The sequence below is a fragment of the Pocillopora verrucosa genome, chromosome 4, assembly GCF_036669915.1.
Source record: "Pocillopora verrucosa isolate sample1 chromosome 4, ASM3666991v2, whole genome shotgun sequence".
NCBI classification, from domain to species: Eukaryota; Metazoa; Cnidaria; class Anthozoa; order Scleractinia; family Pocilloporidae; genus Pocillopora; species Pocillopora verrucosa.
In genome coordinates, this window is record NC_089315.1 from 17493300 (window position 1) to 17511286 (window position 17987).

At 36.5% G+C, this 17987-nt stretch overlaps 1 long non-coding RNA gene across 4 annotated transcripts; it reads left to right on the forward strand.

The window, feature by feature from the left end:
- Positions 1–344: 344 nt before the first annotated feature.
- Positions 345–8782, forward strand: LOC131780652 (uncharacterized). 4 transcript variants are annotated; one of them, XR_010717289.1, is made up of 8 exons: positions 345–380; positions 494–575; positions 2007–2096; positions 2544–2604; positions 4654–4830; positions 7318–7378; positions 7988–8052; positions 8611–8782. It is a non-coding gene; the product is annotated as an uncharacterized lncRNA (long non-coding RNA). The 4 variants fall into 4 exon arrangements; XR_010717286.1 differs by having other exon boundaries at positions 360–575; XR_010717288.1 differs by having other exon boundaries at positions 360–575; positions 2544–2600.
- The last annotated feature ends 9205 nt before the right edge of the window (positions 8783–17987 follow it).

Below are 17987 nucleotides of genomic sequence, written 5' to 3' on the forward strand. Positions count from 1 at the left end.
AAGCAACCGTCCAATTACATCATCGTTTTCATCTAGCAATGGTGTGCTTTTCTGATATGCATGTTAAGTCGCTCTCATACACTGTGACAATCCTAACAATGTCAGGACGCCAGTAAAAGTGGCGGATCGGGTGATATGAACACGAAAATAACACGACTTTTATCCAGGAAAAGAAGGTAAGTATGAAAATTTGGTAATTTCCTTGCCACGAATTCTTCTTGCAATAAATTTTCTTTAAAAAAATATTATGAAAAATCCTGTCTTCATCACGTCTCATCCCCAGGGTCTCTCCTTCAGTGAAGGAAAGCGGAAGTAACATTTGACAATTCCCATATTACTTTGCAAGTGGTTATAATGGCGTCAGTCTCGTGGGTTGTATTGTAAAGCATACAGAGTGAATCTTTTAATGTTTTTTTTTTATTATTTTTAGCGCCCAAAACAATTTTCTGGGATCGTGTTGAATGCTACTTGACCTACTTCATTATGTTTGAAGGCTGGAATCAGGGAAAATTGAAGATAATTGTGCGTCAATGACGATTCTGTGGAGAATTAGAAATTTGGTTGCATCCAACCTGGTAAGATTTATACAAAATAAACTTTTGTGGCATTAATAATAGTTAAAAACGTTATGTTAAGTCAGGTAGGCATATTAGGTTTATTTAAGATACGCTTTCAAACTAATGTGATGGTGTTGTGTTAACAATTCTTTGAAAAATTACCCGCTATTTTGAAACTCGGTAATAGGCTTGTCCGATTATTTTAACTTTGCTCTCCTTTGCCATGGTTAATTTTAAGACAATAGTTCAGCTTTCTGGTGAGATAAGCAATTTTTTTAAAAATGGGTAAGATTTCTACAGAATCCCTAGACTTCACTGTGTTCTTGGATATGAGGAAACCATTATTTTAGTAAAAACAATAGATTTCCTTTCAGACTACGGCTTTGTTTTTTAATAGTATCGGATCATGCAAATTTTTTCCAATTAAAAACCTATATGGTTCACAAAATGTTTTAAAACATAATAATTTTTACTTGATCATCCCCTTTCCACTTCTAATAAACCCATTTTATTTAATTTAACCCTTTGACTACCAGAAATTACTAACATGTAACTTCTTACAATACCCATACATTATCCAGCAAAATAGTAATGAGGATACTTGTTTTCTTTTGAGTACGGCCTGATCACTAATATAATCTCCCCTTACATTCCAGGGCCATCTTGGTTAGTGAGAGAAAACCTAATTTCCACTTATTTAGTTAATTCACTTCCACAAGCTTTGCATGCAGCTTGCTATTGCACATTTAACAAAGTTTTATAAGTAGCAAAAACAATTGCTTTGCAAAATAATGATAAAGAAAGGTCTAAGGTCTTCCTCTTTACCATAAATTTTTACTGCTGTTTGTACTATCCTGCTTTGGACTACCAAAGTTATACAACATGTTAAAGACATTAATTTAAAAACCCTTAATTTAAATTTATTTTTCTCTTTGCAAGTTTTTTCCCTGTCAGTTTTCCTGTGTTGGGATGATTTTGCCCCAATAATTATACCATGTTTGCTCCTACCTTTACCTGTGTAACCCCAAATATTCAATTCATTTCCAAACAGTGGAAACTTTAAGTGAAAGCTATAAAGAATAAAGCTGGGGATAAAAAATATCCATAAAACTGTTGTGGAGAGTACAAAGATGTGTGCACTCTGATTGGCAGAAGATTGTGACATTTCTTGCTATAATCAACTTGCACCAAGTGATTACAGCGAGGGGGCTAAATTTCAAAATGGTCACCTCATGTTTTGTCAGAAGAGTGATTTACATGAGGACGGGAACATCAGTTGACAATGACATGCACAGGAAAAATATGAGTAAGAAACTGAGTCAAGAACGTTGTCTCATTGTGTCTCAAAAGTGACTTAGCAGCCGTTGCAATGGACAGTCAATGTTATGTTTGTTCTTGAATATCCTAACCTCAGCTCTTTTAAGATCACCATCACCTTTGAACTTTCAGTTTTAAAGACCACCCTAAGGACAACAAAATTATCTTCTTTGAGAGTTCTGTAACAAGCACAAACAGAGGATAGTTATATAGATGCTGCATGTAAGTTGGTAATATGAATCCACATGGGTGATTAGACTTTGAAATTATTCCATCCCAGTTTAGTCTTGAGTCTGCTGATTCATCTATCAAATTTTGATATTTTATTCTCAAATTTTTTATATAATGAGTTCCTGTTTAACTATGAACAAATAAAGTGTACTCAAACTAATCACCCAAAAAATGGCTTGACTTAGGAATAAGACTTCATTCCTTTTCTATTTTTTTCATTGTTTAATTTTTTTTCTTTTTGAGAATAAAATTTATCAAGACTGAATCAAATTGATAAATTTAAAAAGCCATGCCAAAATCAAGTTGATTGTCATTTTCTTTCATAGGGAGAGCATGACCTTCTTGTCTTAGTTTCACCAGTACTTATCAAAAATTTAAGACATTAAAAGTGCAAACCCAAGCTATTCTCAAATTTTTATCTCTGCCTTCAATTTGCAGAACATTTTAAAATCACGGTAAAGATGATAATGACAACAAATAACACTGGATAATACAGTAGGTAAGCTTTGTGATATTTCATTTTGACAAACTTCAACATGAAGCAAGTTTAATTTATTGATGAATTAATTTACGATAAAATTAACTGCATCCCATTTGTAGAGTTTTCATTCAGGGTTAAAGAAATTTATTAAAGGAAAGTCCTTACATTGTTTAGAGCCTTGCTCAATTAAAAGCGAACTGAGCTTAGAAATCTTGGATGGCTTATACTAACGATCACGTTTCCCTTTGGGAATCCAGAATAAATGTAGTCTGTGGTAAATTTTTGCACACACGCCAAATAAAACAAAGAAAGGGACCTGGTTATCTTGGAGTTCTGAAATCATTCCAAACAGCATTACCTCATTTATAAGAGCACAAGTTACACAAATCCCAGGTGTTTTGATCATGACGAGAACACCAGTGATTAACGACGCCCTGAACTTGTTTGGGAGAATGGCAACACTAACACCAAAAGTTGAAATAGAGTCATGTCCAGACTATCTGTGCACTTTCCCACTCTAAAATGATGTTCCAGTCCTCTTGTTAAGTCACTCTAGTGTTACCAAGGAACTAATAACCATGATAGAAGAAAACTTAATTCTAAAGAGCATAAAAGATGCTATTAAGTTTGATGTAACACTTTGGAAAAAAGATATGACAGAGGTTTTTGCTGATTGGATTAAATAAAGCTGCTGATTAAATTGTTGTGAAAACTTGCTACATATCTCTATATGAGTAATCAAAACAATTGTAATAGAAAGGTTTTGACAACAAAATAAATATCATGAATATTATTGAATAGTCCCTTTGCCTTTGTCACAGGGATTGTTAAACAATATTCACTTTGCCTTCAGGGAATAATTGTTAAAGAGATCTTTTTGTTTGAATCAGGACAGATAAGTTGATTTATTGATACTTAAAACAATAATTGAGGTCCCCATAATATTATTCTTAATTAAATAAATGTTTTACCCTTAGTGTCAACACAACCCCCTAAAACAGTAATGCTCTTCCTTAGCAATTCTCTGGCCACACTATAGGCCATTTTCGTAGGCTTTGAAAAGATAAATTTGATCTGAAACTTATTTTATTATAAATTGAATTTGGATATCTTTGGAATAATGAACAACCATGAACCTCACTGGCGATGAAAATTATGTAGCATTACCTGAGTCGATAGAATCAACATTGAACACCACTGTTCATTTCGGAAACCAACTAAATTAACTTATCTACTCAAACATTTGAACTAAACGAAGGTTTCTTTTTGCACATGTAACTAAATCAGTGAATCACATGTAAGTCAATCAAGAGGTAAATGCATGTATTAGAAACTTGCAACAATAACATGCTTTTACAGAATGATGTTTATTAAGTTTTTGGGTCAGTCCAAACTTTAAAGGTAGTTAAGGTACAGTGTTACTAGTTTTTCAAATGTACCATGAACATACTGCAACACAAAAAAGGTGTTAAACTATAGCCAATTATCTTATTAAGTTCCAGAGTAACAAAATGGCTATGTGAGTCAACATGCCTCGGAAATATATCTTATTAGACATTTTGGTGTGTAGTATCAATGACATTTTTTATGAGTTGTGCTTTATTTTGATGAGCCTGCAGAGCAAGACAAATTACAAAATTTAAAATTTTTTTTTTCGCATTTCTGACAAAGTGGTGAAAGCATGACAGATAGAGTAGCATAGCATTTGCAGCTGAGTAGTTAAACAGTGTTTTTTTTAATTAAAAAGGAACCAACTGTCCAAATACAGCATGAAATTTGTACTCACTTCTCGTGCTATTTATACTCTGCTCACTGCCTCATTGTTTATAAACTTTTCTCATGTTCTTCCAACATCTTATTTATTGCTCAACAAAACCTGTGTGGGGTACCTTAGTCTTTGTTGAGACAACCACCTCACTTACAGAGGACCTTTTTGGTACTGAATTACTATAGAAGCAGTCTTGTATTTGAACTGCACTTCCTCAGAGGAGTAGCATGTTATTTGTGTTTCTGACAATTTCTAAATGGATGAATGTTGCAGTTTTTTTGTTCTTTTAACCCACACAGCTCAAGTATGGCCAAATTAATCTAGATGATAGTACCTGGGTAATTGTGGTTGACATCTGTCAGATTGGAGAGGTGTGGCTTTTGGACTCCAACAAGACTACAAACTAACACACTCCGATTGATACACTGTAAGACAAGAAGATAAATGAAGAAAATGAATGGGATAGAAACTTACAGGTCGGTTTGTTAACTGATACACTTGCCTCAAACATACAATGTAACTTTTTGCTGAGATAGAAATCTTGAAAGTGTTTCTGATGTAGTTGTATTTTTAAATCAGCAAGCACATTGGTTAAGTTTCAATGAAAAATTATGAAACTGACTTGCTGTGTTTTTATATTATTACAGTAATTCAGACATAGATAACCCATACAAAGATGAATTCCAAATTTTAACAAGCATAAAAAAATCCATTGTACAAATTTTTTTATCTCCTAAACTTTTGACTCCTAAAAGACTTAAACAGGACTTAAATGTAGGGTAGGGTATACATGTGGTGTAAATGTAGTGGTACTTAGAACATTGAATTTAAGCAAGAGTTAGCAAATTCCTAAAAAATTATATGATGGGGAAGGAATTTAAAATTAGAATCAGGTCACGTAATCTAGGGCTTGAGATAGATACAGTAATACATGTTCCTCCTATGACTACCATTTTTATTTAAGTGCTACTTCTAAATGAGTGTTGGATACTGACAAACAGGCACTGCTTATAGGAATATGTGTCATTGGTACAACTGTCTCAAACAGCCATGAAATGCATTTTCCAGCAAAATAAGTTTTTTCAGGCAACAGTTCCCTTCAGGAACAGACAGGAGCAGTGACATTGAAATAGTGGCAAACATAGTGCTAGCCTGACACAGACTAACAGTTTCACTGGCATGGCTGTATTTTTTCATCAGAATAGATGATTGATCGACTCAATTTTCTAACTGCTAGAGACTAGCTCATGGACAGACTAATTTACCACCCCTTTGACTAGCTCATTGAGTAGGTGACTCACTGAACTTTGAACTAACTGACTGACTTTCATATTGGCTTAACACTGCCTGAAGCACTTACACTGTACAGGCTGACTGAGTGATTTACTGGCTGACTGATTTACTCATTAAGTGACTCACTGACTTACTACATGGCTGACTGCTTAACTAACTGACTAAGTAGCTGACTACCTGATTGACTGCTTGACTCATTGCCTAACTCCTTACTGGCTGACATACTGAGTGACTGATTGATGGACCTGATGGACTGACTTACTGTTATTTAGCTGAATTATTGCCTGGCTGTCAGGTTCACTTACAAGTGGACCAAGCTATTGACTGCTAGGTTGATTGACTGACCAACCAATAACCTGACTGATAGATAGACAGACTGACGGTTTGAATACCTGACTCCCTCACTGATAACTGACTGACTGATAGACTGATGATTTGACTGACCGACTGATTAACTGACTGGCCAACAGACTGATTGGCCGATTAACTGATTGACTGACAGACTGACTTTCACACCTCCACACTTACACACTACCAGGTTAAGATAAGTGCAAGTAAGCTAATTACACATCACACATCGTCACGTTTCATGGTAACTCTAATGTGATTAATTTTATGTGTAGCACATTCCATTGTGATGACATGTTCTGTGCTCTTCTGCCCCAAGTAAAAGCTGACACTAACCACATTTACTCTTGACTGACTTTCTGACTGACTGCCCACTGATTGACCGACTGACTTACTGACTGACTGTTGAACTCACTGACTGATTGACTGACTGACAGACTGACTGATTAACCTACTGACTGACTGACAGACTGACTGATAAACCTACTGACCGACTGACTGACCGACTGACAGACAGACTGACAGACTGACTGACCAACCTACTGACCGACTGACTGACTTACTGACACATTTCCTTTTCTAGCATGCCTGATTGTGATAACAAAGGTTCTGATTTTGGAAAATATGTCATTTAGGGCTTAAGTTTATCTCAAAGTCAGCCTCTGGTGACTTAAAATCTCAATATGATTGCTGGATAAAAATTTTGGTAGCCAGGAAGAAAGAAACCTTGTTCAAAATTGTATGATGTAGCAAACAAATAGCCATGTTGCTTGTATTAATTTTTGTAGAATATGATGGAGTTGTAGCACTATTTTATGAAAATGTGTATCTTGCTTTGACTTCCATCCGCTAAAAGTATGTTATAAAGATGTTACAACTCCCTACATGACAGTTGAACAAATAATTAAAGAAGTAGCCCATTTCTGAAACACCTTTGACCTCTTTTTGAAATCGAGTCTTAGCGTTGATCCTTTCATATGATTATAAGTTTTCATTCACAAGCAAATTAAACTCATTTTCAAACAAATAGTTGATCACCAGGCCTCGACTATCAGGGGAGGGGGGGTTTGGAAGATTTTGGGTATCACTTGGTTTTAATCATCCTTTCCCCTTTCTCAAGCATTTTTTAAATGGGGGGAATATAGTGGGGCCTCATTAGGATACTAAAGAGTCTCATGAGGGAATCAGATAAATGTTGTTGTGACACATCTATAACCCCCTGCCCCCCCTGACTCCCCCTTCCTCTCCCAGGTGTTAACTGATGATCATTCCCACAATTAATTTTGTTTTCGCATTAATTTTTCTTGCATTCTTCCTTTCAGATGCTTGAAAGAAAACCATTCTAAGGAGGAGGTCAAGGAACGCGAAATGCTTCAAACCTTTGTGAGTATGGTTGAAAAGGAACCTTATGTAGTTATTTTTAAACGGAGCTCAAATTTGTAGAACAAATATTTCAAGTATTGTTTTCAGTAAATTGTTTTTGACTGTAAACAGATGTATCGAAATTTTCTTACTTTTTTCTTACTTACTTTCTCCACTTTCAAAGACTGAGAGCATTACAACTTTGAAAGAAACTCAGTGAAGACGAAAATACGATATATGTGGAAAGCATGATCGTGTGGCTAGCTTTTATTTTGGAATTCAGTGAATTTGCATCTTTAAATTGAATCATTTTCGCATAACTGCAAACTATTTCCAAGTAGAATTGAATTGCCGTGGTTGTTGTTGTTGTTTTTTTTTTGCCGCATCCTTTCCCCTTTCAGTTATCGCAGCTTTTACATTGAAAAAGACGGTCAAGGAATAAGAGGAGACTCAACTTTTCCGTGAGTCTAATTATTGTGTTAATGTCTACCTTCCCGAAATAAAGAGTGTAGTTTTGTGAAAAATTTATTGTCCTACCCGCAAATAATTTCAGTGTCGTCTTAGAATGAATTATTTCAACTAGGACCTTTTATTTTCCATTCACTATTTCTGTAACTTTTCGCCTTTCAGGAAACGCAAATATTTAAAAAATTGACACGAGTGGTTTTGGAGGAAGAGAATACTCCTAGGATCCGGTGAGTACTAGTGATGTTTTATTGTATAAACCTTTGAGCTGAAATTTGTTATTCTGTACCAGTATCAACCTTTGCAAAGTTGCATTTTCCATTAATCTAACTATCTGCGACAGTTGAACCTCTTTATCAAATTGAACCAGAAGTGTTAGAGTTCTGTATTTACAAACATTTTTCTTACTTTTCCGCGACCAGATTGTAAGATCCCGCCAAGATTATAAGTTTAAGAAGACGGTAAAAGAAGAAAATACTTAATATTATAGTGAGTGCGATAAGTATGTTACTGTTGAACTGCTTGATTAAAGATCTTTGTAACTTCGTCGAAAGTTGCTTTTTTTTATGTTTCGTCTAGAGTAAAGTACCCTAAACTAGTACCAGAAGTATTGAATTTTTTCAGTAATTCTTGCTCTCTTTAGAGTTAGCTGTTTTTTTTTTTAGCTTTTTGAAGGTATAGAGAACACTTACTGTAGACTTGAAATTGTTTTGTAGTTGCTAACAGATGATTTATTCTATGTTAAGTATTGTTGACAAAGCGATTAATATCATCTGTGTTAACTTCAGGATGTGAGAGAAGGACAAAAGACAACGGAAGGTCCAAGAAAGGTCAATGAAAAGGAGGGATAAATTTGCTATTATTCCGAATTGTCTCGTGTAGTGCTCTTGTTTTGATTTTAAAATTCTAATTTATTGTGGATGCAATATTACAGAATAAAGGATTAATATGAGAGATGTTTATTTTGCTAATGGGTATCTTATTACTTTTCATAAGAAATGACCATTTCAACAAAGCGTCTTAGGAGAGTCAACCTTGGAAGGAACGAAGAATCGGGGGTCGACCCGCCACCGTCCCCCACCACAGCCACCTCTCATAGACAGTTATTTTGTAATTAAAGACAAGTTTATCCTTGTGGTAACTACGTCTTTTAATACACATTTATGTTGTAAGACGCATGCTTATCACAATATGTCGTACCACAATGTTAAACTAGTCTCAAATTACAAAACAACTGTCTATTAGAGGTGGGTGTGGTGGGGGACGATTTTGTGGTGACCCCCGATTTTTCGTTCTTTCCAAGGTTAACATTTCCCCTCAGACAATTGGCTGAGATGTCACCCAAAAGACTTTTCCTTTAAAATACAGCATGGACGCACACCGTACTTTACGTTAAGTGCACCACTAGGAAGAAGTTGGCGTCTTTTTTAGACTACCAGTTTGCACTTATTTTCAAGGGTGAATTTTTCCGGCATTCTTTCGTGAAGGAGGCAGAGATACCTGCGAAATAAAAAAAAATAAACGATTAACTTACTTTTTATAGTTTTAGAGAGGGCTTCATATGAGAACTATAACGCTCGGTTTAACTTTCCACATAAGTTATACTCACCAGAATATTAAGTGTCATTACCAATTTTTGCTTTCTTTCTAGGGATGATATTTGTTTTGTTTTGTGCAACCAAACCTCTGTCTTAAAACACATGCGTATTATACGATGTTGAAACCACAAGGTAGAAAACTTTCTATAAGTCGCGCGTGTGACTGGGGACGGAAAGACCTTCAACTTTCACTTTCCATCCTAGGTTGATATTTGTCTTGCGTAGCCATAATTCCGTGCCTATCAGATGTTGGCACAAAGTAAGAAACTTTTATAAAGAGATAAGAAAACTGTCTAAAAGACTCTTTGACTTGAGATGGTCCTTTCTCACTACCTTTACAAAGGCACGAATACACAACATGTGGCAGGAATGCAAGAACGTAGCTATGATTTTTCAAAGGGAGGGGGGGTCAAACAAATGAAACTCACCGGATTGTCAAGTCGACCTCCATGCCGTGTTTACTCGGAAAGATCCTCATCTCCAAAACATACCATGAGTTACTTTGAACAGAGAGAACAGGATTTCAATTGTGCCCCAATGGCAAGAAAATGTGTGACAAGAAAATGTGGGGTGTCATGGGCACCCCAGGGTGCTGCAGTGAAAAACAGAGTAGAAAACTGAGAAAATTCAAAGCGCACTCTCACCTACCCCCACACTGTCCTCCCACATGAAGTATGCCAACCACTCCAGTCTAACAACCTGTGGTTGAATTAGCGACGAGATGGAGGTATCCAGACATCTCACTTTGAATAGTTCAGCAATCAATAACCCATCTCTTGTACACAGTTCAAGATCCGTTCAGCACAGCAATACAGTTCAGTTTCTGAAACAGTTTTCTTTCCCTTCTCTCTTTTTTTCTTCGGTGGACCAGGTGAGCATCTCAAAGCAAGACTAAGGAAGGGACTTTATAGGTGAGGCCAATTCCATTGCAGGTCAGCTGTTAATCACACCATCTCTTATACACAGTTTAAGATCCGCTCAGCGCAGCAAGACAGTCCAGTTTCAAAAACAGTTTTCACATTCTCCTCTTTGTTTTTGATGGACTAAGTCTTAGCATCACAGATTACAACTGTGGAAGAGATTTTAAGGGTGAAGCTGACACCATTGCAGGTCGGCTGTTAGTCACACCTTCTCTTCTACACAGTTCAAGACAGTCCAGTTTCCAAACACTTTTCACACTCTTCTCTTTGTTTTTTTAGTGGACCAAGTCTTGGCATTCCAGATCACAACTGTGGAAGAGATTTTAAGGGTGAAGCCGACACCATCACGGGTCAGCTATCAGTCACCCATCTCTTTTGCACAGTTCAAGATCTGTTCATCACAGCAAGACAGTCCAGTTTCCAAAACAGTTTTCACACTCTTCTCTTTGTTTTTTGGTGGACCAAGTCTTCGCATACTAGATCACAACTGTGGAAGAGACTTTAAGGGTAAAGCTGACGCCATCACGGGTCAGCTATCAGTCACCCATCTCTTTTGCATAGTTCAAGATCTGTTCATCACAGCAAGACAGTCCAGTTTCCAAAACAATTTTCACGCTCTTCTCTCTCCCTCTCTTTTTTTTTTTTTTTTTTTTTCGGTGATCACAACTGTGGAAGAGACTTTGAGGGTGAAGCCGACGCCATCACAGGTCAGCTATTGGTCACCCATCCCTTGTGCACAGTTCAAGATCTGTTCAGCACAGCAAGACAGTCCACTTTCCAAAACAGTTTCCACGCTCTTCTCTATTCCTTTTGGCGAACCAGGTCTAAGCATCCCAGATCACAACTGACGCCATTGCGGTTGGCTATTAGTCACTCATCTCTCGTACACAGCTTGAGATCCATAAAAGAGGTAAGTGTGGTGGGGAACAGTAAAAGGATAAACCCCAATTTATTTGCCTTCCATGGTTGATATTTTTCCATCACCTCTTTCTAAAATGGTCATAAATACCTGTGAAATATAGAGAATAGTTACTGTAAGAAATTGAACTTCAGAGAGGTTGAGAAGCTGTAAAATCTTGACAATCAATTACCATTATTAATGAGGATTAGACTCCCATTTAAACTATACTGCAACAATTAATTTCACCAGAAAGCAGGATACCCTTGTCTCCCTCTATGTTTTAAAACCTGTCATATTTTCATATGAGAAATTGAAAAGGACCATAAGAAAAGAAATTCAATAATACTAAAAAGAATCACAAGAACATGTAACCGTATCCTCACCACCTTGAGCCTCATTGCTATATTGGGAAGAGGTAAAGGATGTGAGGTCCAAACTTTCGGTTCTAGTTGAAGTTATCTATTATTTAAAAAAATGTATAAAATTTGCAGATACAAATCTATGGACCATGAAAGCAGAATTAGACATTTCCTTTCAACTGAAACGATACTTAAAACGAAATTAGGGGCTCAGTTGTGTAAACAAATTTATCCTCTACTGCTGATTATCTCATATATCCTCTGCTGGAGGTTGGACAAAAGTGCAAAGGCACCTCGCTATTGCTAGCTGTGAGACTTGTTTGCTGCATATTTAGTGATTTTGCGATTAAATAATAAGCAATAACTTTTGCCCCTGCTCTCAGATTCCTATTTAATCCCTATGTTTTCTTTTTTTTTTACCTCGAAGAGAGTTTACGAAAAAGATAAGACAAATCAAATTTTGATCCCAACAAAAACAGTCTCAATGGCAACACATGCTGTACAAGATAGCTTTTCACTTTCTCACAATGCATGATCACTAGGCGCTATAGTTTGATACACCAATACAGCGACAAAAAAACGTTCTTTGAGTTACTGGCAGATAAAGATAATATCAATGTGTTTATAGGGGCTGTATTGTTGCTAATTGGTTAGCTTCTTATAAAGGACATGATTAAGAAGAAATTGGATTCTTTCGACATCATCTTCAAGGGAACATAGGGTACATGTACATGTACATGTACATCTTGTAGTATAGAACCAACAAAGAATCGGTGTTTGAATATATTGCTATCTCATTTAATCTACATAACAATAAAGAAGAGTGAGATCGGAAACTGAGTTACATGGTTGGACCATTTAAATCACCATGGCGACTTATTCTGGTATGGGTGACTTGATTTGGATCCAAAGTTGCTAAAATGGTTAGCGACGAAAAAGGTGTTAAATTACCTTGAAAGTTTAACATTATTCTCCCTTACGATAATATCAGTCACAAACAAACACACATGCTACTTGCAAAACACTTGATTCCATGTTTCCAACAGAGAATGCTTGACTGGCTAGACTAAGTAACCTTTTCTAACAACACAACTGGCTTTCAAGATGTAAATTAAAAATTAATTTTGGAGTTGACAAACAAGCATGGAAAAGAGAACTTACAAAATAAATTTTGGTAAGTAGCATTGTTAACAATTGTCACAGACTCAGTGGACGGGAAACCTTACAACTTATTGGTTCATAAAGTAAGTTTATGATACAAAAAATTCTTATTAGATACACCCTCTGTCGCTGAATTTTTCATCAAATGTACTTTCATCAAATATTTGAGAATTACTATCCATCAACGTAAAGGTGAAAAATGGTAGATATCTACCAAAATGGTAAAAGACAAGGTAAATATGTATTACTCTCAGCAGCAATGAGGCGGGAACAATAATGTTTTATCGAAACTTATTCCTAGTTTTAGAGAAAATTTAATTTCAAATATCTTGGGAACCAGGACACCTCCACTTTAAAACAATCTCTTTAAAAACTTTATATGTCTTCATTGGTAGCTTCAGAAAAATGTAGTTCATAAATGACTGGTTTTTTTAACAAGTCACAGTTATTAAAATGTCTTAATTAGTACTTGTAACAAAATGTAGTTCATCTATATATCTTTTTAACAGTCACAGTCAGAAAAATGTATTTCCAAGCTCTATCAAACAGCAAGTAACATAAACTGGAAGGTACGAGATGTCTAAAGTGTCATTTTTGCTCCTGCAGTGGTATCAGAATAGGAAGTTCATTCCATCCATTTTACGATGTAAATAAAAAAGGCTGCCATATTGTGTTTACTTTCTACCAGTTCCCAGTGTTTTATCGTTTATGACGCAACTGCGTCACAAATTAAAGCACTGACATGGCACAGACAACACGAGCTCTGATAAAGAAAACTAAAGAAAATAAATGGACAAAAAATAGCGATATGCCAGATGAAAGACAAACTATAAAGTGCTATTCAAGAATATTTCAATTTTGGACGGAGAAAAAGCGAACTTTGGTCCACCACCGCGATTGTGATCTGATAATCCTTTCATGAAGTTTCTGAAATTTGCAAAGCTAGTATGGAAAATCTCTTTCGCTTTTAAATTTCAAGTAACAATTTTGCTCTTCCTCTCCCCCCTTCGTATTCTTTTTGTGTTCACGCGCAGCGCGCGTGATTTCACAAATAAGCCAATCACGTCAAAGAACTCTAACCTTGACATTGGAAAACTGACGTAGACATTTTTCGCGTACTTTTGGTTTGCTTTCGCGGAGTTTTAGTTATCTTTGAGCTTTCGTTCTCGTAAATTTGTTATTCCTTTGTTTGGAATTTTTAGGAAGTTTCGGACTTTTTATTTCAGCCAAATTTTGTCGTCTATTTAACAAGTTTAATACATATTTTCCACGGAGTTTGGACTCTAGCCTCTTTTTTCGTAAATGGATTTTTTTTACATTTAAGAAAAAGTTATAATATTTTCCGGAGCTTTTCCAGCGAAAAAAAAGTCAGTCTAATAATTTTTACCGGTGATATTTATTTCCACTTTGAGGACTTAACCTTAAATTCACTACTGGACCGCACTACGACAGAAGAAGCAAAATCGAAAGACGACAACACCGAGCCGTGTCCGCCGGTACAAACGCCATTCACCTATTTTTTTTTTTTTTTTTTTATTGGTGGCACTCTGTTTTCCTTCCTCCGATTTTTATCTATTGCCTCTCCTTGAATTCAAGCTTTCACGGAGTCCATGTTGAAATGTACAGAAAGTGTTAAAAGTGCTTAAACTTGGCCAAATCTATCACATGGATTTGCACACAAGTCTTGAATTCACAATCAGTTTGCAAGTGGTTTTCCTTCCCATGTATATAAGATTCTCGATAAATCTCCTATCAGTAATCCTGGTAGTATGTCGCTACGATTTTATTAAAGCAAAAAATGGTAAATTTTCCTTCTCAGCAAGTAGTTAAGGGAGAGATTTAGTCGAGTTTCACAAGTTCTTTCACCTTCACTAGTACCGCGCAGCCAAAAGTGAAGGCTTAAAACGGCGCAACCAGTTATTTGAAATGCGTTAAAAAGGAAATGAATGTGAGAAAAACAAAATTTATCTTTTCGTTTTAGGCGTTCAAAGTGCTTTCTTTGTTTCACAAAACCAAAGGCCTTCAATAAAGTAAAATCTGAGAATTCGTCCTATGTGACGCCACTTCTTAGGACAGGAAGATGTTGCAGTTTACGATAGATTTTTGACCAATCAGAGCGCACGTTGTGCCTAATACCAACAGATCTTTTAATAGCATGTTTAAAGCTTTTCTCTTCAACACGGTTTAAAATTTTTCTGCTTCTTAAACCGACGTTTGTCGAATTCAAATTTAGCACATTGAAAATAAGTTAGTGGCTACTGGAAACCTTTGGAAAATTCAGTTTTTCAGTTCCGTTTCTGATTTCAACTCAGTTAAACCCGGTTATACATGTTTTTGGTGGTGTGAATGGGGTATAAGTTATTGTATAGAAGCATATCACAGCCTTTTCCTATTGATTTTCATTCGAGTTATAAATTAACTGCATATACAGTAACCAGCGGTCTACGTACTGGTGATAGAGTTGATATAATAGAGTGGAATGGATTGGAAACTTTCAGCCGGCGGGTCGACGAAAAAAATATGCAATTGCATATTTCAAATCTGGCCAATTGCAGCCAAGTCCACACTAATCTGGATAATTCTTCGAACGCAACTTAACTTGTGGCTTCTTTTCACCAGAAAACGGATGAAATGTTTTCCGTGAAATGCAAGCCTCTGTAATTGTCGGCTGCGAGTGCAGGGGCGAATGCAGGGGCGTTAGTTTTATAACTCATGGCTTCGCCACCAATCGAATATCAATACTGGACAAAAAATGCTTTTGTTGCACTAATTCCCCTTTATGATTTTCTTGTGCAATTTGATTATGTTCGCACCTTTATATTTACATAGCTTCAAATGTGGCACTAGTAACAGTCTGGAAGCGTATCGCGGTGGCATCTCGAAACGATTATTATTCACGTGATCAACATATGACACAGTACGATAAATATGGTACCAACAAACAGTGGAGATGCGACCTCACCTCGGTGACCAATCACGGTTGCTTTTTTCAAATTTTTAAATGCCAACAGGTAAGACGCTTCATTTCTCTGTTGCAGTTGCTTGAGAAAGTTTTGCTAAATGCGTGTAGAAAATAAAATTGAGTAAGAATGGGATGTACCTTGAGCATCCAGAAGGTAAAGGTGAGCTTACTTCAAGTGGTTGAGTAGAGTAGTCAAAATTCGTTTAAAAATGCGCACTTTTGTTCAACGGAACGACATTCAACTTTATCCCAGAAACCGTTTGCCTTTGTGACATCATGCGCGCGCGGCACTTGCATCGAGATTGTGAATTTGCGCGAGAACTGAACGAATCCAGCTGACGATTTTGCGGAGAGCATTCGACGTTTGACGTTGTTAAATAAGGAATAACCCTACAAAAAACCAAACTTGTGTCACGCCTATGTTCTGATCGGTTCAACTTTCACCATTCGGCAAAATTTGACATCTTTCCCTCTGATTTAAACTCTCAATCCATTGGTGGCATTTAATTCATGGTCAATATTCTGAAGTCTTAGAGCACGACAAGAAAACGAAATCTTGACTCGATTATCTCTCTTAAATTAGACCTCTACACAATTAACATCTCTTCCACAGCCTCAGCAGTAAAAAAGAAACAGCTACTAGTGACCTTGACAATAAAAAAGTTTGAATACGGAAAAAGTAGATCGTTTTTACACTTTCCTTTCCATTCGTGAGCTAGCTTTGAGCCCACGTTAAGCCATTCACTTGGCCAATCAGCGCATACTCAAAACTGAGATTCTTGACTTACTGCCCTCCTGTCTTAATGGAGTTGCAAATTCAAAATTCCTTGTCAATGCAAGACTTATATGAAAGGAAAAAACCTTAAAAAAATGGGTCAAATTATACACTTAGGACCGGTTATTAACACGAGGTCTAACGCAAACCGCGGTTTTACGCAAGCAGTGGGCCTTACGTATTCTCTATAAGGGTTGTTTTCGTTAAATAAAAGTCTCTCCGGCCACTGCTAGTTTTCGGTCCTCTTGACAATGTTCACAAAAATAAATATTCAAAGAAAAGTTTAAACAACCAGCTCTTAAAGTTTTAACACCCGAACAGGACGCGAGTGGAAGGTGGGGGTGGGGTTGGGGCTTTTGCCATGGAACTGCAATCTTGCAATTGGCCGGTGGAAGATGCCCTGAACAACACATAAGAACCTCTCTAAACCATTGCCGTCCTGTTGGCGGAGTATTTGTCTTTGTCTATAATCAGAAAGTCTTTGCGTACAGTCTTCCTACACAATTTGCTAAAGAGCCAACTATTAAGAAAAACTCGCACTTATTGGGAATCTTAAATAAATGAGCCCCAATGGCCTTTAACATAGTACTTCCGTGTAAATGTTCAAAAACCGGTTGTTCGAAGATCGAATATCACTATCCACTCGATAAGTCTCTATCCGTTGGATAACGCTATACGTTTTGCCATCACTTATCTTTTGGGTAGTGATTTATCAGTTAAATTTTATACAACTGGGCTCTGAAAGTTTTCTTTTCCACACAAAGCCTCAACGGTCAGCGGTCACAAATAAAAAGGATGGCGCTCAAATCGTGCCAGTGAGCCAGAGATCTTTGTTTCTGTTATGATACCCAAACCCTAGGACTGATCGTGATTACGGGATAAGAAACCTTCACAGGAATTCATTTTGTGATGTATCGATGGATACAACTTCTTTCTTCACTAATAGCGAGAGGGTCATTCATCAACCTCCTAAAAAGTTTGGTGTAAACCATTTTCTAGAAGTAACGACACATGACATTGTAAAGTCAACTCATTTTAGACACAATCGCATGCTACTTATCAGTTTCGGAAAAAAAATAAAATTTAAAAAAAATTCAGATGCTCGTTAAAGAACCAAGTCGCTGAATTGCGTTCGACGTGAGGTCATATTGCATGATATTTTTGGAGATTCAAATCATTGAAGTAATGCATAATGGCAGTTATACGAGCCTCTGTCGTGACCTCAATATAAATTCTTCAACAGTGTCATAACCATGATACTACAACACATTTTTAACTGCCCAACTTAATAATAATGCTTTTAGTTGTATCTGCTTCACATAGACTTGGCGTCAGACTCCAGAAGTTTGTTTATTTTCAACTGTCATGGTATGTCCAGGTCTGCCTGGACATACAATCAAGAAAAGGCCGCCACTTTTTCAGGTGAGATAACACAGGGGTTTGAACTAATTTGTTAGACATGAACTAGAGGTAGTGTTTGATCACTTAA